Below are 21,526 nucleotides of genomic sequence, written 5' to 3' on the forward strand. Positions count from 1 at the left end.
TGCTGAAAAGAGACATGATTCTATTTTTTGATAACTGGATAAGAGAAGTGCACCGGTCCTGGAAGTACTGCAATACCAGGTCAATGCGTGGAGTGGACAGAGCAAGCTCTTCTTCCATCTCCCTGTTCTAAAAATCCATTTAATATATGGCCCCCAGATAGGGGGCGTATCAGATATTAAACTGATAAGAACAGATACTACACTTGATCTTAGCCAAAAGGCCGAGAAGCGATAACCTGAAAAGGGACCCAGGAAAGCGCCCGCTTCTCAGGCTAGGCCTGACAACTGTAGGAGACAGCCACGCCACACGCCGTATACTTTCTTCAGCGGCGGCCCACAACACTCCATTGCTGCACATTCTAGGCCCGACTAGCCTGAAAAGCCTGACACCTTCACTGGGACCCTCTTTACACCTCTCTGTCTGCAAAGGCACGCACATGAGCCGAGGACTTTTCAAACGAGATGCCTGCAAAATTTGCATTAACTCCTCCCCTTGACCATAAGTGCAACGACGCCCGCTGATTAGTCGGCCTGCCGTTCCGTCCTCGTCTCCCCAGGCAATTAATCACACTGTCTGCCCAGCTTCTTTCGGAATATTCACAGCATGTCACAGAAACAGCACTTCAAGGTGCATCACAATTGTTTCTCGGGCCACCGGCAAGTAAATAGAAAAGGAAGCTGCATGCTGCAACAGCAGCAGGGTTCTAAAAGGTGTGTGTCATAATCCTCACTTGCCTTTATTATGTCACTGGGTCCACAAGAGGGAGACACACTACGTCAGATTAATAGTTTCATTCATTCGGAGATCCAATTGAATTTGCAAATCACAAGTTGCTCCATTAAAGGAATAATTGGATCAATTCAGTAATCCTTTTGGACAAAGAAAAGGGTCTTCTTATCTGCAAATGCTTGTTTGCTAAAAGAGATAAGAAACAAAACAACAAAAAGACACAATAAATTGACACGAAATAAGACACAGGAGACAAAAATCTGTTCTTATGTTTTTTTGTTGCTGAAAAGAGACATGATTCTATTTTTTGATAACTGGATAAGAGAAGTGCACCGGTCCTGGAAGTACTGCAATACCAGGTCAATGCGTGGAGTGGACAGAGCAAGCTCTTCTTCCATCTCCCTGTTCTAAAAATCCATTTAATATATGGCCCCCAGATAGGGGGCGTATCAGATATTAAACTGATAAGAACAGATTTTTTTTTTTTTTTTTTTTTTTTTTTTTTTTTTTTTTTTTATTTAAAGCCTTGAGCTCGTCCCTTGTGCACGAAAAAAATGAGTAAATACCCAAAAAACATGCACAAGAGTTTTCGGTGCGTGGTCCTCCCTCCGGAGAGGAAGGACCCTGGTCCTCGACCCCCAGAACCAAAAAGGTCACTTAGGGGCCGGGGTCGTCTGACTCCCTTCGCCGCAAAGCTAGGGGAGCCTCTTAGCCCCTGGGATCCGCCGAAGCTTCACCCAGTGCTCGGTGTGCCGATTGGGTACGGCCCCAGCCGGGTGGCTGGGCGGGGTTGGACCCTCGTCGCCGCGAAGCTAGGAGGGCCCCATTAGTCCCTGGGATCTGCCGGAGCTTCACCCAGGACTCAAGCCGAGTGGGTACGGCCCCAGCCGGGTGGCTGGGCAGGGTTGGACCCTCGTCGCCGCAAAGCTAGGAGGGCCCCATTAGTCCCTGGGATCTGCCGGAGCTTCACCCAGGACTCAAGCCGAGTGGGTACGGCCCCAGCCGGGTGGCTGGGCTAGTATGGGCCCCCTTGGCCTGCCACACTAGGGGACCCATTTTGCCCCTGAGATCCGCCGGAGCTTCACCCTGGGCCGGGTATAAAAATTTTCTTGCCCAGCCAAAAAGGTCCGGGCAAAGAATATAGCATTGCTTAGGAGAAAGAGGTCAAAAGTGCGTGGGTGCCAACAGAATCACGTTGTATCTATATTAAGGTCTCTTGACCCGTGATTTATGGCCCCCCGGGTTTCCAGTCCGGATGCACATTTGTCCCAGCCTTTCAAAGCTGCATTCCAGCCCTCTAGTTAAAGAGGCAAGTGCTGATCTGCCACAACTGCACTTGATCTTAGCCAAAAGGCCGAGAAGCGATAACCTGAAAAGGGACCCAGGAAAGCGCCCGCTTCTCAGGCTAGGCCTGACAACTGTAGGAGACAGCCACGCCACACGCCGTATACTTTCTTCAGCGGCGGCCCACAACACTCCATTGCTGCACATTCTAGGCCCGACTAGCCTGAAAAGCCTGACACCTTCACTGGGACCCTCTTTACACCTCTCTGTCTGCAAAGGCACGCACATGAGCCGAGGACTTTTCAAACGAGATGCCTGCAAAATTTGCATTAACTCCTCCCCTTGACCATAAGTGCAACGACGCCCGCTGATTAGTCGGCCTGCCGTTCCGTCCTCGTCTCCCCAGGCAATTAATCACACTGTCTGCCCAGCTTCTTTCGGAATATTCACAGCATGTCACAGAAACAGCACTTCAAGGTGCATCACAATTGTTTCTCGGGCCACCGGCAAGTAAATAGAAAAGGAAGCTGCATGCTGCAACAGCAGCAGGGTTCTAAAAGGTGTGTGTCATAATCCTCACTTGCCTTTATTATGTCACTGGGTCCACAAGAGGGAGACACACTACGTCAGATTAATAGTTTCATTCATTCGGAGATCCAATTGAATTTGCAAATCACAAGTTGCTCCATTAAAGGAATAATTGGATCAATTCAGTAATCCTTTTGGACAAAGAAAAGGGTCTTCTTATCTGCAAATGCTTGTTTGCTAAAAGAGATAAGAAACAAAACAACAAAAAGACACAATAAATTGACACGAAATAAGACACAGGAGACAAAAATCTGTTCTTATGTTTTTTTGTTGCTGAAAAGAGACATGATTCTATTTTTTGATAACTGGATAAGAGAAGTGCACCGGTCCTGGAAGTACTGCAATACCAGGTCAATGCGTGGAGTGGACAGAGCAAGCTCTTCTTCCATCTCCCTGTTCTAAAAATCCATTTAATATATGGCCCCCAGATAGGGGGCGTATCAGATATTAAACTGATAAGAACAGATTTTTTGATTGAAAAAGTAGCTTTATTTTGTATAAAGTACAAAAAACACAGTTCATACATTTCATTCAAGTGTACGCAGTACACCGTAAGACATGATCATGCATACGTTTTAGTACAATACAGGGCATAAAGTACAAGACATGACATCCTACACTATATACATCAAGTACTGCACTAACCATTCAAACTTTACAGTGTATTACAGTGCAATAAAATAACATTGGATGTGAGGGGGAGGTAGGTGAGAGGGGTAGGGTGATGGAGTCACGAGCAAAAAGTTTTTATTGAGGACAGACACAAAGGGAAGGGTGCATAAATAGACATGACATTCAATAATACTTCATGCTGTGAAGGGGAATGGGTTGGAGGGGGAGAGGGAGGGGAGCACAAACCAAAGTTTTTTATTGAAAATAGACACAATGGGGAGGAGGAGAAGAGGGGACAACAATCAATCAATTACAATCAATCGTCGTCTTCATCTTCCTCAGGACTGTCAAGGGTGTTATAGTCTCTTAACAGGCTATGGATAAGCCTGCGACAGTCCTGGATGGTCATCTTCTCCCGCTTCAAGATGAGGCGGTTCCTGGCAAGCCACATAGCGTCCTTAAAACAGTTCATAAGGCGCCAGGCCTCCTGGATTGCCTCAACGGTGTGAGTCCCAGGAAATAATCCATAAAATACCGAATGGTATGAAAGGCAAGTCCTGGGCACACTGTCCTTAAGTTCATGTTCCAGGGCATCCAACAATGCCTGTGCAGTGGGACAGTCCCAAAAGATATGTTGAGCAGTCTCCCTCTTGGTAATACAAAAGGGGCAGTGAACATATCTGCACAGGTTCCGGGAGTGCATAAATGTCCTGAGAGGCAAACCCCCCTGAATGGCCATCCATGCAATGTCTTTATGTCCATTAGTCAGTCTCTTAGAGGCCACATTCTCCCAAACATGTTTGGCCGTGGCCACAGGGAGCCCTGGAACAGACTCCATAATGTCCTTAGCTCTGATGAGCTTGTGGATAGTTTTAGGTTTCCACAAGTCTGGTTTAAGTCCCTCCAGATGGTGCTCCCTCACAAATTGTCCAACATCCAGGTAAAACCAAGGTGTAGTCCAGTTGTAAGGGAAGGAGCTGTCCCACTTGTCCCAACCAAGTTTCCTCCAAAGAGGAAGAAGGAAAAAGCGTGACATGGACTTCCCAGCAGAGCAAACGTTCTTTTCAAGGAGTGTCCTGCGGATACAGTTGCAAACAAAGAAGGCACGCAGCATGGTGGGGATATCCGGGATCCCTTTCCCACCTTTGTGGGGCTCCTTGTACATAACTGACCGCTTCACTCTGTCCATTTTGGAGCCCCAGATGAAGTGAAAGACTGTCCTCGTGATGGTCTTACAGACGGCAGCAAGAGGTGGCCAAGCTTGGGCCGTGTACTGAAGAACGGGAAGAATCTCGTTGCGCAGTACCAGTGCTTTCCCTTCGATGGTAAGAAGTCTGAGGCTCCACAGTCCAATCTTTTGCCGGACTGTTGCCAGTCTCTCTTCCCAGCACTTCAGGGCCGCCTCCTCTCCACCGAACCAAACTCCAAGAATTTTGATGAAGTCCGGCTTGATTGTGAAGGGGAATGCAGCGGGGGATGACAGGTGCCACTGACCAAACAGCATTGCCTCTGACTTCCCGCAGTTGACTTTTGCCCCTGAAGCTTGGCCGAAGTTGTTGCAGGTCTGGACGAGTGCTGCCACCGAACGCTGATCAGCGCAGAAGACAGTGACGTCGTCCATGTAGAGCGAACACTTGGCCTCTAGTCGGTCTGGACCCGGTGCGGTGATCCCTCTGATCTCTGGGTTTCGCCTGATGGACATCGCAAAGAGCTCTATACAACAGACAAAAAGGAGAGGTGAAAGAGGGCAGCCTTGTCTGACCCCAGACAGTACAGAGAAGGGGTCAGTCTTCCAGCCGTTCACCAACACAGAGCTGTAAATATCAAGGTACATCAGGTTAACATAAGAACAAAACATATCACCCAATCCAAACCTGCACAGAACCTTACGCATAAAACCATGAGAGACACGATCAAAGGCCTTCTCCTGATCAAGACTGACCAGGGCCACATGTGCATGGCGGTCTTTGATATAATGAACCGTGTCCCTCAGCAGCGCAAGGCTGTCTGCAATCCTTCTACCAGGAATGCCACAAGTCTGATCAGGATGAACAATTCGCCCAATGACAACCTTTAGCCTGTTGGCTAGTACCTTGGCCAAAATCTTGTAGTCCACGTTCAGGAGGGAGATGGGCCTCCAATTTTTGAGGTCACATCTCTCTCCCTTGCGCTTGTACAAAATCGTGATCAAGCCCTCTCTCAGAGTAGGAGGCATCCTGCCCTCCACCACCATCTCCTCATACAGCTCTAACAGGTCCGGGCCAATGAGGTCCCACAGCGCTACATAGAGCTCGGCTGGGAGGCCATCACTGCCCGGGGTCCTGCCCGGCCTAAAGGATTTAGCGGCAGAGTGCAGCTCCCCCAAGGTGAGGGGGGCATCCATAGCTGCCCTACCTGTAGGATCAATAGGGTTAGTGATACCTGACAGGAAAGATTCAGCTGCGTCGTCGTCTGTAGTCTTAGGGGAGTAGAGTTTGCCGTAGTAGTCTGAGACGACTCCCATGACGCCCTCCTTCCCCCTCCTGGGGGTGCCAGACTCGTCCCGCAGCTCAGTCAGGGGCGTGTGGCCGGAGTGGAGTTTTCTGAAAAAGAAAGAATTACATTTCTCACCCTTCTCCAGATTCTCCACCTTGGAACGGAAGATGATGCGATTGGCCTCTTCCTCGAAGTGCCTTTTCAGGCCCCCTTTGGCCTCAGCCAGATCATCCTTCACATCCCAGCCGCAGAGTTGGAGATCCAGCAGGGACTGCAGCTGACGCTGAAGTCTCCTGAAGTTCCTCTTCCTCTCACACGCCTGTTGGCGGCCTTTAGCCTGAAAGAAACTGCGAAACTTGCCCTTGACATACTCCCACCAGTTAGACACACAGTCAAAATACATTTTGTCATTTTTCCACATTACATAGGCATCCCTCAGCTCAACCATCACCTCTTCCTTTCCCAGCAGAGCGCAGTTCAGCTTCCAAGAGCCAGGGCCGGGAGGGAACCCGTGACCCAGAACACCTTCAAAGAGAATGGCCCTATGATCAGAGAAAAAGCAGGGAACCATGACATGCCTGTTTTGTCTTACCGCTCTCGATGTAAACACAAAGTCAATCCGGGAACGCACTGAGCCATCGGGGCGGCTCCAAGTATAATTCACAGAGCCGGCCCCCATAGATCCCACTGCATCCCGCAAGGATGCTTCGGCTACCATCTCCTGCAACAACCTGGAAGAAACATCAAGTTTAGCATTAGTACAAGAACTCCTACCATCTTCCTCTATAGGACAGTTGAAGTCCCCAGCCATCACTACCGCCCTGGTGGTTGCGAGCTGGGCCCGCAGGGTCTGGAAAAGCTCCAAACGCTCATTCTTACCCGGGGATGCATACACACAGATAAGCCTGATAGGCTCACCCGCCCAGGAGCCATCTACGATAAGCAATCTGCCGCAGACAAACTCCTGAACGGAATCTAATGTGAAGAGGCTTCCCCTGATAAGAATGGCGACCCCTGCAGACTTACAGTCACTCCCCCCAGACCAATAGGAGGGCCCGTGAGACCACTGCCTCCCCAGATGCCTGTAGGAACTAGAGAAAGGGAGAGAACATTCCTGCAACATGTAAACATCACATTTCTGACTGTCAAGAAAGGTAAACACAGACTGACGTCTAATCTTATCCTTCACACTCCTCACATTAATGGTAAAAAGAGAAAAGTTAGCCATTAGTTGGGAGAAAAAAGAGAGTTAGCACAGTCAATACATCAGTTACCCTCCTTGTCCGGTGGGACTTGGTCCGGTCTGCCCGTGTCCCCTTCGGGTGGGAGCAGACCTTTCTCCTCTAGCTGGTCGAATAGGCAGATTTGGGGCAGTTGTAGGAATTCTTCCTCCTCCTGCTCAGAATCCAGCAGCTCATCCACCATCTCTACCAGGGCCCCCTCTGATGGGAGAGGGTCCTCTTCCAGCTCGATTGCCTTTTTCTTGGAAGGGTCAGAGTCGCCAGCTGGGCTGTCCAGCTCTTTCCGCTTCCTTCTTTGTTTGTTCTCATCACCTGCAGACACAAGAGGGAGGAGGGGGGGGAAATCCTCCAGGGAAAGGGGGGGAGCTGCAGTAGCGGTGGAGGGGGTTAGTGCTACTGCAGGGGGGGGGGGTGTTGTGACAGCGGGGAGGGAGGGGGGTGCTGTCACAACAGGGGTGGGAGATATCTTACCAGCTCTTGGCTGCGGTGTGGGCTTCTGTTGCTTCCTCTGGGCTGGCTTGGGCTGCAGGGCAGGGGTAGGTCCGCTTTCCGGCAGTCCAATCCCGGCAGCTGCAGCGTAGGATCTGGCCCTCTGGGGGCAGTCCCTGTAGATGTGGCTGGCCAGGCCGCAGAGGTTGCAGGACAATTTTCTTGGGCAATCCTTGGACTCGTGCCCCGCCACCTTGCAGTTCCTGCAGGCTGAGACCTTGCAGCTTCTCGCCATGTGGTCAGCTTCCCCGCATTTTCTGCAGTTCCTCGGCTGATCGGCATAGTGGAGGAGGCCGGCAGAGCCGCCCAGGGCAAAGCTTGATGGCAGGTGTTGGAGTCCGTCAGTTGCCGTGCTGTCTTTCCTCAGTCTGATGATAATGGACCACTTGCCTGTCCAGAAGCCGTTGACATCCAGGATCTTGGAGGGGTCCTTGACCACGGAGCAGAAGCGGCTCAGGAAGGTAGCGATGTCCTTACCAGGGGTGTGAGGATTTCTCATGGAGACCGTGACTCTTCTCTCCTCTCTCTGGATGGGGCAGTTCCCCACGAAGCGGGAGAAGGGAGACTCCGGTCTCGCAGTCTTCACTGCCTCCCAGTACCTCTTGCAGATGGCAATGGAGGCGAAGGTGATGTACCAGATCCCTTTCAGGTAGTTCTGCACGCTGAGGGTTTCAGCCTTGGAGAAGCCCTGGTCCAGGATCATCTTCTTGCCGAAGGTCTCGGCCGTCATGTCTGGGACCCTTCCTTCCACTTCCTTCAGCTTCAGGACCACGGTCTGCCTCATCCAGGGTTCCAGGGTGGGGGTCTTCTGGGGGGTGTCCTGGTTGGGCTGGCCTTGTCCGGCAGCAGCAGGGGCGGTGGAGGCAGAGGTTCCGGCCACGGGGAGAGGCTTCGGGGCGGTGTTCTTTCCTCCCTTCTTCCCAGGGGCAGGAGCAGGGGTGGAGGCAGGAGCTGGGGTAGCTGAGGCCATCGTCCTGGCTCTTCCTGGGGTAGAGAGGCTGGTCGTCCGGGGTGGAGGGAGCAGTGCAGATGTCCTCCCGCTGGGTAGAGAGGAGCAGGGGCTTCCGCTGAAGAGGAGGCGCTTCTTCCAGTGGAGCAGGGCCCGAGGAGAGGAGGGCTTCTTCAGCCGGAGGTGCTCCCGGCGTCTTCTTCCCGGCAGGCAGGGGGGGTCGGCAGTGCTTCTTCCCCGGGGTCGGTCTTCTTGCTCCTGGCCGGCTTTGATCGGGTAACACAAGTCTCAAACAGTTCCTCACCAGGGTTAGAGTGTGCTATCGGATGAGCCACACTCAGGTATGTCCTCTGGGTTTTGGGCAGGAGAGAGACAAGTGCACCATGCAGCAGAGTCTACATCAGCCCCTCACCAATGTTAGAGTGCGCTATCGGATGAGCCACACTCAGCATAACCTCCACCGGGTAGTTGGTAAGCTGATAAGAACAGATACTACACTTGATCTTAGCCAAAAGGCCGAGAAGCGATAACCTGAAAAGGGACCCAGGAAAGCGCCCGCTTCTCAGGCTAGGCCTGACAACTGTAGGAGACAGCCACGCCACACGCCGTATACTTTCTTCAGCGGCGGCCCACAACACTCCATTGCTGCACATTCTAGGCCCGACTAGCCTGAAAAGCCTGACACCTTCACTGGGACCCTCTTTACACCTCTCTGTCTGCAAAGGCACGCACATGAGCCGAGGACTTTTCAAACGAGATGCCTGCAAAATTTGCATTAACTCCTCCCCTTGACCATAAGTGCAACGACGCCCGCTGATTAGTCGGCCTGCCGTTCCGTCCTCGTCTCCCCAGGCAATTAATCACACTGTCTGCCCAGCTTCTTTCGGAATATTCACAGCATGTCACAGAAACAGCACTTCAAGGTGCATCACAATTGTTTCTCGGGCCACCGGCAAGTAAATAGAAAAGGAAGCTGCATGCTGCAACAGCAGCAGGGTTCTAAAAGGTGTGTGTCATAATCCTCACTTGCCTTTATTATGTCACTGGGTCCACAAGAGGGAGACACACTACGTCAGATTAATAGTTTCATTCATTCGGAGATCCAATTGAATTTGCAAATCACAAGTTGCTCCATTAAAGGAATAATTGGATCAATTCAGTAATCCTTTTGGACAAAGAAAAGGGTCTTCTTATCTGCAAATGCTTGTTTGCTAAAAGAGATAAGAAACAAAACAACAAAAAGACACAATAAATTGACACGAAATAAGACACAGGAGACAAAAATCTGTTCTTATGTTTTTTTGTTGCTGAAAAGAGACATGATTCTATTTTTTGATAACTGGATAAGAGAAGTGCACCGGTCCTGGAAGTACTGCAATACCAGGTCAATGCGTGGAGTGGACAGAGCAAGCTCTTCTTCCATCTCCCTGTTCTAAAAATCCATTTAATATATGGCCCCCAGATAGGGGGCGTATCAGATATTAAACTGATAAGAACAGATACTACACTTGATCTTAGCCAAAAGGCCGAGAAGCGATAACCTGAAAAGGGACCCAGGAAAGCGCCCGCTTCTCAGGCTAGGCCTGACAACTGTAGGAGACAGCCACGCCACACGCCGTATACTTTCTTCAGCGGCGGCCCACAACACTCCATTGCTGCACATTCTAGGCCCGACTAGCCTGAAAAGCCTGACACCTTCACTGGGACCCTCTTTACACCTCTCTGTCTGCAAAGGCACGCACATGAGCCGAGGACTTTTCAAACGAGATGCCTGCAAAATTTGCATTAACTCCTCCCCTTGACCATAAGTGCAACGACGCCCGCTGATTAGTCGGCCTGCCGTTCCGTCCTCGTCTCCCCAGGCAATTAATCACACTGTCTGCCCAGCTTCTTTCGGAATATTCACAGCATGTCACAGAAACAGCACTTCAAGGTGCATCACAATTGTTTCTCGGGCCACCGGCAAGTAAATAGAAAAGGAAGCTGCATGCTGCAACAGCAGCAGGGTTCTAAAAGGTGTGTGTCATAATCCTCACTTGCCTTTATTATGTCACTGGGTCCACAAGAGGGAGACACACTACGTCAGATTAATAGTTTCATTCATTCGGAGATCCAATTGAATTTGCAAATCACAAGTTGCTCCATTAAAGGAATAATTGGATCAATTCAGTAATCCTTTTGGACAAAGAAAAGGGTCTTCTTATCTGCAAATGCTTGTTTGCTAAAAGAGATAAGAAACAAAACAACAAAAAGACACAATAAATTGACACGAAATAAGACACAGGAGACAAAAATCTGTTCTTATGTTTTTTTGTTGCTGAAAAGAGACATGATTCTATTTTTTGATAACTGGATAAGAGAAGTGCACCGGTCCTGGAAGTACTGCAATACCAGGTCAATGCGTGGAGTGGACAGAGCAAGCTCTTCTTCCATCTCCCTGTTCTAAAAATCCATTTAATATATGGCCCCCAGATAGGGGGCGTATCAGATATTAAACTGATAAGAACAGATTTTTTTTTTTTTTTTATTTAAAGCCTTGAGCTCGTCCCTTGTGCACGAAAAAAATGAGTAAATACCCAAAAAACATGCACAAGAGTTTTCGGTGCGTGGTCCTCCCTCCGGAGAGGAAGGACCCTGGTCCTCGACCCCCAGAACCAAAAAGGTCACTTAGGGGCCGGGGTCGTCTGACTCCCTTCGCCGCAAAGCTAGGGGAGCCTCTTAGCCCCTGGGATCCGCCGAAGCTTCACCCAGTGCTCGGTGTGCCGATTGGGTACGGCCCCAGCCGGGTGGCTGGGCGGGGTTGGACCCTCGTCGCCGCGAAGCTAGGAGGGCCCCATTAGTCCCTGGGATCTGCCGGAGCTTCACCCAGGACTCAAGCCGAGTGGGTACGGCCCCAGCCGGGTGGCTGGGCAGGGTTGGACCCTCGTCGCCGCAAAGCTAGAAGGGCCCCATTAGTCCCTGGGATCTGCCGGAGCTTCACCCAGGACTCAAGCCGAGTGGGTACGGCCCCAGCCGGGTGGCTGGGCTAGTATGGGCCCCCTTGGCCTGCCACACTAGGGGACCCATTTTGCCCCTGAGATCCGCCGGAGCTTCACCCTGGGCCGGGTATAAAAATTTTCTTGCCCAGCCAAAAAGGTCCGGGCAAAGAATATAGCATTGCTTAGGAGAAAGAGGTCAAAAGTGCGTGGGTGCCAACAGAATCACGTTGTATCTATATTAAGGTCTCTTGACCCGTGATTTATGGCCCCCCGGGTTTCCAGTCCGGATGCACTTTTGTCCCAGCCTTTCAAAGCTGCATTCCAGCCCTCTAGTTAAAGAGGCAAGTGCTGATCTGCCACAACTGCACTTGATCTTAGCCAAAAGGCCGAGAAGCGATAACCTGAAAAGGGACCCAGGAAAGCGCCCGCTTCTCAGGCTAGGCCTGACAACTGTAGGAGACAGCCACGCCACACGCCGTATACTTTCTTCAGCGGCGGCCCACAACACTCCATTGCTGCACATTCTAGGCCCGACTAGCCTGAAAAGCCTGACACCTTCACTGGGACCCTCTTTACACCTCTCTGTCTGCAAAGGCACGCACATGAGCCGAGGACTTTTCAAACGAGATGCCTGCAAAATTTGCATTAACTCCTCCCCTTGACCATAAGTGCAACGACGCCCGCTGATTAGTCGGCCTGCCGTTCCGTCCTCGTCTCCCCAGGCAATTAATCACACTGTCTGCCCAGCTTCTTTCGGAATATTCACAGCATGTCACAGAAACAGCACTTCAAGGTGCATCACAATTGTTTCTCGGGCCACCGGCAAGTAAATAGAAAAGGAAGCTGCATGCTGCAACAGCAGCAGGGTTCTAAAAGGTGTGTGTCATAATCCTCACTTGCCTTTATTATGTCACTGGGTCCACAAGAGGGAGACACACTACGTCAGATTAATAGTTTCATTCATTCGGAGATCCAATTGAATTTGCAAATCACAAGTTGCTCCATTAAAGGAATAATTGGATCAATTCAGTAATCCTTTTGGACAAAGAAAAGGGTCTTCTTATCTGCAAATGCTTGTTTGCTAAAAGAGATAAGAAACAAAACAACAAAAAGACACAATAAATTGACACGAAATAAGACACAGGAGACAAAAATCTGTTCTTATGTTTTTTTGTTGCTGAAAAGAGACATGATTCTATTTTTTGATAACTGGATAAGAGAAGTGCACCGGTCCTGGAAGTACTGCAATACCAGGTCAATGCGTGGAGTGGACAGAGCAAGCTCTTCTTCCATCTCCCTGTTCTAAAAATCCATTTAATATATGGCCCCCAGATAGGGGGCGTATCAGATATTAAACTGATAAGAACAGATTTTTTTTGATTGAAAAAGTAGCTTTATTTTGTATAAAGTACAAAAAACACAGTTCATACATTTCATTCAAGTGTACGCAGTACACCGTAAGACATGATCATGCATACGTTTTAGTACAATACAGGGCATAAAGTACAAGACATGACATCCTACACTATATACATCAAGTACTGCACTAACCATTCAAACTTTACAGTGTATTACAGTGCAATAAAATAACATTGGATGTGAGGGGGAGGTAGGTAAGAGGGGTAGGGTGATGGAGTCACGAGCAAAAAGTTTTTATTGAGGACAGACACAAAGGGAAGGGTGCATAAATAGACATGACATTCAATAATACTTCATGCTGTGAAGGGGAATGGGTTGGAGGGGGAAAGGGAGGGGAGCACAAACCAAAGTTTTTTATTGAAAATAGACACAATGGGGAGGAGGAGAAGAGGAGGCAACAATCAATCAATTACAATCAATCGTCGTCTTCATCTTCCTCAGGACTGTCAAGGGTGTTATAGTCTCTTAACAGGCTATGGATAAGCCTGCGACAGTCCTGGATGGTCATCTTCTCCCGCTTCAAGATGAGGCGGTTCCTGGCAAGCCACATAGCGTCCTTAAAACAGTTCATAAGGCGCCAGGCCTCCTGGATTGCCTCAACGGTGTGAGTCCCAGGAAATAATCCATAAAATACCGAATGGTATGAAAGGCAAGTCCTGGGCACACTGTCCTTAAGTTCATGTTCCAGGGCATCCAACAATGCCTGTGCAGTGGGACAGTCCCAAAAGATATGTTGAGCAGTCTCCCTCTTGGTAATACAAAAGGGGCAGTGAACATATCTGCACAGGTTCCGGGAGTGCATAAATGTCCTGAGAGGCAAACCCCCCTGAATGGCCATCCATGCAATGTCTTTATGTCCATTAGTCAGTCTCTTAGAGGCCACATTCTCCCAAACATGTTTGGCCGTGGCCACAGGGAGCCCTGGAACAGACTCCATAATGTCCTTAGCTCTGATGAGCTTGTGGATAGTTTTAGGTTTCCACAAGTCTGGTTTAAGTCCCTCCAGATGGTGCTCCCTCACAAATTGTCCAACATCCAGGTAAAACCAAGGTGTAGTCCAGTTGTAAGGGAAGGAGCTGTCCCACTTGTCCCAACCAAGTTTCCTCCAAAGAGGAAGAAGGAAAAAGCGTGACATGGACTTCCCAGCAGAGCAAACGTTCTTTTCAAGGAGTGTCCTGCGGATACAGTTGCAAACAAAGAAGGCACGCAGCATGGTGGGGATATCCGGGATCCCTTTCCCACCTTTGTGGGGCTCCTTGTACATAACTGACCGCTTCACTCTGTCCATTTTGGAGCCCCAGATGAAGTGAAAGACTGTCCTCGTGATGGTCTTACAGACGGCAGCAAGAGGTGGCCAAGCTTGGGCCGTGTACTGAAGAACGGGAAGAATCTCGTTGCGCAGTACCAGTGCTTTCCCTTCGATGGTAAGAAGTCTGAGGCTCCACAGTCCAATCTTTTGCCGGACTGTTGCCAGTCTCTCTTCCCAGCACTTCAGGGCCGCCTCCTCTCCACCGAACCAAACTCCAAGAATTTTGATGAAGTCCGGCTTGATTGTGAAGGGGAATGCAGCGGGGGATGACAGGTGCCACTGACCAAACAGCATTGCCTCTGACTTCCCGCAGTTGACTTTTGCCCCTGAAGCTTGGCCGAAGTTGTTGCAGGTCTGGACGAGTGCTGCCACCGAACGCTGATCAGCGCAGAAGACAGTGACGTCGTCCATGTAGAGCGAACACTTGGCCTCTAGTCGGTCTGGACCCGGTGCGGTGATCCCTCTGATCTCTGGGTTTCGCCTGATGGACATCGCAAAGAGCTCTATACAACAGACAAAAAGGAGAGGTGAAAGAGGGCAGCCTTGTCTGACCCCAGACAGTACAGAGAAGGGGTCAGTCTTCCAGCCGTTCACCAACACAGAGCTGTAAATATCAAGGTACATCAGGTTAACATAAGAACAAAACATATCACCCAATCCAAACCTGCACAGAACCTTACGCATAAAACCATGAGAGACACGATCAAAGGCCTTCTCCTGATCAAGACTGACCAGGGCCACATGTGCATGGCGGTCTTTGATATAATGAACCGTGTCCCTCAGCAGCGCAAGGCTGTCTGCAATCCTTCTACCAGGAATGCCACAAGTCTGATCAGGATGAACAATTCGCCCAATGACAACCTTTAGCCTGTTGGCTAGTACCTTGGCCAAAATCTTGTAGTCCACGTTCAGGAGGGAGATGGGCCTCCAATTTTTGAGGTCACATCTCTCTCCCTTGCGCTTGTACAAAATCGTGATCAAGCCCTCTCTCAGAGTAGGAGGCATCCTGCCCTCCACCACCATCTCCTCATACAGCTCTAACAGGTCCGGGCCAATGAGGTCCCACAGCGCTACATAGAGCTCGGCTGGGAGGCCATCACTGCCCGGGGTCCTGCCCGGCCTAAAGGATTTAGCGGCAGAGTGCAGCTCCCCCAAGGTGAGGGGGGCATCCATAGCTGCCCTACCTGTAGGATCAATAGGGTTAGTGATACCTGACAGGAAAGATTCAGCTGCGTCGTCGTCTGTAGTCTTAGGGGAGTAGAGTTTGCCGTAGTAGTCTGAGACGACTCCCATGACGCCCTCCTTCCCCCTCCTGGGGGTGCCAGACTCGTCCCGCAGCTCAGTCAGGGGCGTGTGGCCGGAGTGGAGTTTTCTGAAAAAGAAAGAATTACATTTCTCACCCTTCTCCAGATTCTCCACCTTGGAACGGAAGATGATGCGATTGGCCTCTTCCTCGAAGTGCCTTTTCAGGCCCCCTTTGGCCTCAGCCAGATCATCCTTCACATCCCAGCCGCAGAGTTGGAGATCCAGCAGGGACTGCAGCTGACGCTGAAGTCTCCTGAAGTTCCTCTTCCTCTCACACGCCTGTTGGCGGCCTTTAGCCTGAAAGAAACTGCGAAACTTGCCCTTGACATACTCCCACCAGTTAGACACACAGTCAAAATACATTTTGTCATTTTTCCACATTACATAGGCATCCCTCAGCTCAACCATCACCTCTTCCTTTCCCAGCAGAGCGCAGTTCAGCTTCCAAGAGCCAGGGCCGGGAGGGAACCCGTGACCCAGAACACCTTCAAAGAGAATGGCCCTATGATCAGAGAAAAAGCAGGGAACCATGACATGCCTGTTTTGTCTTACCGCTCTCGATGTAAACACAAAGTCAATCCGGGAACGCACTGAGCCATCGGGGCGGCTCCAAGTATAATTCACAGAGCCGGCCCCCATAGATCCCACTGCATCCCGCAAGGATGCTTCGGCTACCATCTCCTGCAACAACCTGGAAGAAACATCAAGTTTAGCATTAGTACAAGAACTCCTACCATCTTCCTCTATAGGACAGTTGAAGTCCCCAGCCATCACTACCGCCCTGGTGGTTGCGAGCTGGGCCCGCAGGGTCTGGAAAAGCTCCAAACGCTCATTCTTACCCGGGGATGCATACACACAGATAAGCCTGATAGGCTCACCCGCCCAGGAGCCATCTACGATAAGCAATCTGCCGCAGACAAACTCCTGAACGGAATCTAATGTGAAGAGGCTTCCCCTGATAAGAATGGCGACCCCTGCAGACTTACAGTCACTCCCCCCAGACCAATAGGAGGGCCCGTGAGACCACTGCCTCCCCAGATGCCTGTAGGAACTAGAGAAAGGGAGAGAACATTCCTGCAACATGTAAACATCACATTTCTGACTGTCAAGAAAGGTAAACACAGACTGACGTCTAATCTTATCCTTCACACTCCTCACATTAATGGTAAAAAGAGAAAAGTTAGCCATTAGTTGGGAGAAAAAAGAGAGTTAGCACAGTCAATACATCAGTTACCCTCCTTGTCCGGTGGGACTTGGTCCGGTCTGCCCGTGTCCCCTTCGGGTGGGAGCAGACCTTTCTCCTCTAGCTGGTCGAATAGGCAGATTTGGGGCAGTTGTAGGAATTCTTCCTCCTCCTGCTCAGAATCCAGCAGCTCATCCACCATCTCTACCAGGGCCCCCTCTGATGGGAGAGGGTCCTCTTCCAGCTCGATTGCCTTTTTCTTGGAAGGGTCAGAGTCGCCAGCTGGGCTGTCCAGCTCTTTCCGCTTCCTTCTTTGTTTGTTCTCATCACCTGCAGACACAAGAGGGAGGAGGGGGGGGAAATCCTCCAGGGAAAGGGGGGGAGCTGCAGTAGCGGTGGAGGGGGTTAGTGCTACTGCAGGGGGGGGGGGGTGTTGTGACAGCGGGGAGGGAGGGGGGTGCTGTCACAACAGGGGTGGGAGATATCTTACCAGCTCTTGGCTGCGGTGTGGGCTTCTGTTGCTTCCTCTGGGCTGGCTTGGGCTGCAGGGCAGGGGTAGGTCCGCTTTCCGGCAGTCCAATCCCGGCAGCTGCAGCGTAGGATCTGGCCCTCTGGGGGCAGTCCCTGTAGATGTGGCTGGCCAGGCCGCAGAGGTTGCAGGACAATTTTCTTGGGCAATCCTTGGACTCGTGCCCCGCCACCTTGCAGTTCCTGCAGGCTGAGACCTTGCAGCTTCTCGCCATGTGGTCAGCTTCCCCGCATTTTCTGCAGTTCCTCGGCTGATCGGCATAGTGGAGGAGGCCGGCAGAGCCGCCCAGGGCAAAGCTTGATGGCAGGTGTTGGAGTCCGTCAGTTGCCGTGCTGTCTTTCCTCAGTCTGATGATAATGGACCACTTGCCTGTCCAGAAGCCGTTGACATCCAGGATCTTGGAGGGGTCCTTGACCACGGAGCAGAAGCGGCTCAGGAAGGTAGCGATGTCCTTACCAGGGGTGTGAGGATTTCTCATGGAGACCGTGACTCTTCTCTCCTCTCTCTGGATGGGGCAGTTCCCCACGAAGCGGGAGAAGGGAGACTCCGGTCTCGCAGTCTTCACTGCCTCCCAGTACCTCTTGCAGATGGCAATGGAGGCGAAGGTGATGTACCAGATCCCTTTCAGGTAGTTCTGCACGCTGAGGGTTTCAGCCTTGGAGAAGCCCTGGTCCAGGATCATCTTCTTGCCGAAGGTCTCGGCCGTCATGTCTGGGACCCTTCCTTCCACTTCCTTCAGCTTCAGGACCACGGTCTGCCTCATCCAGGGTTCCAGGGTGGGGGTCTTCTGGGGGGTGTCCTGGTTGGGCTGGCCTTGTCCGGCAGCAGCAGGGGCGGTGGAGGCAGAGGTTCCGGCCACGGGGAGAGGCTTCGGGGCGGTGTTCTTTCCTCCCTTCTTCCCAGGGGCAGGAGCAGGGGTGGAGGCAGGAGCTGGGGTAGCTGAGGCCATCGTCCTGGCTCTTCCTGGGGTAGAGAGGCTGGTCGTCCGGGGTGGAGGGAGCAGTGCAGATGTCCTCCCGCTGGGTAGAGAGGAGCAGGGGCTTCCGCTGAAGAGGAGGCGCTTCTTCCAGTGGAGCAGGGCCCGAGGAGAGGAGGGCTTCTTCAGCCGGAGGTGCTCCCGGCGTCTTCTTCCCGGCAGGCAGGGGGGGTCGGCAGTGCTTCTTCCCCGGGGTCGGTCTTCTTGCTCCTGGCCGGCTTTGATCGGGTAACACAAGTCTCAAACAGTTCCTCACCAGGGTTAGAGTGTGCTATCGGATGAGCCACACTCAGGTATGTCCTCTGGGTTTTGGGCAGGAGAGAGACAAGTGCACCATGCAGCAGAGTCTACATCAGCCCCTCACCAATGTTAGAGTGCGCTATCGGATGAGCCACACTCAGCATAACCTCCACCGGGTAGTTGGTAAGCTGATAAGAACAGATACTACACTTGATCTTAGCCAAAAGGCCGAGAAGCGATAACCTGAAAAGGGACCCAGGAAAGCGCCCGCTTCTCAGGCTAGGCCTGACAACTGTAGGAGACAGCCACGCCACACGCCGTATACTTTCTTCAGCGGCGGCCCACAACACTCCATTGCTGCACATTCTAGGCCCGACTAGCCTGAAAAGCCTGACACCTTCACTGGGACCCTCTTTACACCTCTCTGTCTGCAAAGGCACGCACATGAGCCGAGGACTTTTCAAACGAGATGCCTGCAAAATTTGCATTAACTCCTCCCCTTGACCATAAGTGCAACGACGCCCGCTGATTAGTCGGCCTGCCGTTCCGTCCTCGTCTCCCCAGGCAATTAATCACACTGTCTGCCCAGCTTCTTTCGGAATATTCACAGCATGTCACAGAAACAGCACTTCAAGGTGCATCACAATTGTTTCTCGGGCCACCGGCAAGTAAATAGAAAAGGAAGCTGCATGCTGCAACAGCAGCAGGGTTCTAAAAGGTGTGTGTCATAATCCTCACTTGCCTTTATTATGTCACTGGGTCCACAAGAGGGAGACACACTACGTCAGATTAATAGTTTCATTCATTCGGAGATCCAATTGAATTTGCAAATCACAAGTTGCTCCATTAAAGGAATAATTGGATCAATTCAGTAATCCTTTTGGACAAAGAAAAGGGTCTTCTTATCTGCAAATGCTTGTTTGCTAAAAGAGATAAGAAACAAAACAACAAAAAGACACAATAAATTGACACGAAATAAGACACAGGAGACAAAAATCTGTTCTTATGTTTTTTTGTTGCTGAAAAGAGACATGATTCTATTTTTTGATAACTGGATAAGAGAAGTGCACCGGTCCTGGAAGTACTGCAATACCAGGTCAATGCGTGGAGTGGACAGAGCAAGCTCTTCTTCCATCTCCCTGTTCTAAAAATCCATTTAATATATGGCCCCCAGATAGGGGGCGTATCAGATATTAAACTGATAAGAACAGATTTTTTTTGATTGAAAAAGTAGCTTTATTTTGTATAAAGTACAAAAAACACAGTTCATACATTTCATTCAAGTGTACGCAGTACACCGTAAGACATGATCATGCATACGTTTTAGTACAATACAGGGCATAAAGTACAAGACATGACATCCTACACTATATACATCAAGTACTGCACTAACCATTCAAACTTTACAGTGTATTACAGTGCAATAAAATAACATTGGATGTGAGGGGGAGGTAGGTAAGAGGGGTAGGGTGATGGAGTCACGAGCAAAAAGTTTTTATTGAGGACAGACACAAAGGGAAGGGTGCATAAATAGACATGACATTCAATAATACTTCATGCTGTGAAGGGGAATGGGTTGGAGGGGGAAAGGGAGGGGAGCACAAACCAAAGTTTTTTATTGAAAATAGACACAATGGGGAGGAGGAGAAGAGGAGGCAACAATCAATCAATTACAATCAATCGTCGTCTTCATCTTCCTCAGGACTGTCAAGGGTGTTATAGTCTCTTAACAGGCTATGGATAAGCCTGCGACAGTCCTGGATGGTCATCTTCTCCCGCTTCAAGATGAGGCGGTTCCTGGCAAGCCACATAGCGTCCTTAAAACAGTTCATAAGGCGCCAGGCCTCCTGGATTGCCTCAACGGTGTGAGTCCCAGGAAATAATCCATAAAATACCGAATGGTATGAAAGGCAAGTCCTGGGCACACTGTCCTTAAGTTCATGTTCCAGGGCATCCAACAATGCCTGTGCAGTGGGACAGTCCCAAAAGATATGTTGAGCAGTCTCCCTCTTGGTAATACAAAAGGGGCAGTGAACATATCTGCACAGGTTCCGGGAGTGCATAAATGTCCTGAGAGGCAAACCCCCCTGAATGGCCATCCATGCAATGTCTTTATGTCCATTAGTCAGTCTCTTAGAGGCCACATTCTCCCAAACATGTTTGGCCGTGGCCACAGGGAGCCCTGGAACAGACTCCATAATGTCCTTAGCTCTGATGAGCTTGTGGATAGTTTTAGGTTTCCACAAGTCTGGTTTAAGTCCCTCCAGATGGTGCTCCCTCACAAATTGTCCAACATCCAGGTAAAACCAAGGTGTAGTCCAGTTGTAAGGGAAGGAGCTGTCCCACTTGTCCCAACCAAGTTTCCTCCAAAGAGGAAGAAGGAAAAAGCGTGACATGGACTTCCCAGCAGAGCAAACGTTCTTTTCAAGGAGTGTCCTGCGGATACAGTTGCAAACAAAGAAGGCACGCAGCATGGTGGGGATATCCGGGATCCCTTTCCCACCTTTGTGGGGCTCCTTGTACATAACTGACCGCTTCACTCTGTCCATTTTGGAGCCCCAGATGAAGTGAAAGACTGTCCTCGTGATGGTCTTACAGACGGCAGCAAGAGGTGGCCAAGCTTGGGCCGTGTACTGAAGAACGGGAAGAATCTCGTTGCGCAGTACCAGTGCTTTCCCTTCGATGGTAAGAAGTCTGAGGCTCCACAGTCCAATCTTTTGCCGGACTGTTGCCAGTCTCTCTTCCCAGCACTTCAGGGCCGCCTCCTCTCCACCGAACCAAACTCCAAGAATTTTGATGAAGTCCGGCTTGATTGTGAAGGGGAATGCAGCGGGGGATGACAGGTGCCACTGACCAAACAGCATTGCCTCTGACTTCCCGCAGTTGACTTTTGCCCCTGAAGCTTGGCCGAAGTTGTTGCAGGTCTGGACGAGTGCTGCCACCGAACGCTGATCAGCGCAGAAGACAGTGACGTCGTCCATGTAGAGCGAACACTTGGCCTCTAGTCGGTCTGGACCCGGTGCGGTGATCCCTCTGATCTCTGGGTTTCGCCTGATGGACATCGCAAAGAGCTCTATACAACAGACAAAAAGGAGAGGTGAAAGAGGGCAGCCTTGTCTGACCCCAGACAGTACAGAGAAGGGGTCAGTCTTCCAGCCGTTCACCAACACAGAGCTGTAAATATCAAGGTACATCAGGTTAACATAAGAACAAAACATA

The 21,526-nt window shown here is 50.6% G+C and overlaps 2 non-coding genes and 7 pseudogenes across 2 annotated transcripts; all 9 read right to left on the bottom strand.

Moving 5' to 3' along the window:
• Positions 1 to 42: 42 nt before the first annotated feature.
• Positions 43 to 233, bottom strand: LOC142131172 (U2 spliceosomal RNA). Its single transcript, XR_012686332.1, has one exon. It is a non-coding gene; the product is annotated as a U2 spliceosomal RNA (small nuclear RNA).
• Positions 234 to 1,052: 819 nt separating this feature from the next.
• Positions 1,053 to 1,286, bottom strand: LOC142131214 (U2 spliceosomal RNA; annotated as a pseudogene).
• Positions 1,287 to 2,915: 1,629 nt separating this feature from the next.
• On the bottom strand, positions 2,916 to 3,088 carry LOC142131203 (U2 spliceosomal RNA; annotated as a pseudogene).
• A 5,651-nt stretch (positions 3,089 to 8,739) lies between these two features.
• On the bottom strand, positions 8,740 to 8,896 carry LOC142131217 (U2 spliceosomal RNA; annotated as a pseudogene).
• An 819-nt stretch (positions 8,897 to 9,715) lies between these two features.
• LOC142131173 (U2 spliceosomal RNA) lies at positions 9,716 to 9,906 on the bottom strand. The gene has a single exon (XR_012686333.1). It is a non-coding gene; the product is annotated as a U2 spliceosomal RNA (small nuclear RNA).
• An 819-nt stretch (positions 9,907 to 10,725) lies between these two features.
• On the bottom strand, positions 10,726 to 10,934 carry LOC142131211 (U2 spliceosomal RNA; annotated as a pseudogene).
• A 1,629-nt stretch (positions 10,935 to 12,563) lies between these two features.
• LOC142131209 (U2 spliceosomal RNA) lies at positions 12,564 to 12,738 on the bottom strand (annotated as a pseudogene).
• Positions 12,739 to 18,390: 5,652 nt separating this feature from the next.
• LOC142131218 (U2 spliceosomal RNA) lies at positions 18,391 to 18,547 on the bottom strand (annotated as a pseudogene).
• Positions 18,548 to 19,366: 819 nt separating this feature from the next.
• Positions 19,367 to 19,541, bottom strand: LOC142131210 (U2 spliceosomal RNA; annotated as a pseudogene).
• Between the last annotated feature and the right edge of the window lie 1,985 nt (positions 19,542 to 21,526).

The sequence above is a fragment of the Mixophyes fleayi genome, unplaced genomic scaffold (assembly GCF_038048845.1).
Source record: "Mixophyes fleayi isolate aMixFle1 unplaced genomic scaffold, aMixFle1.hap1 Scaffold_334, whole genome shotgun sequence".
In the NCBI taxonomy this organism is placed as follows: domain Eukaryota; kingdom Metazoa; phylum Chordata; class Amphibia; order Anura; family Limnodynastidae; genus Mixophyes; species Mixophyes fleayi.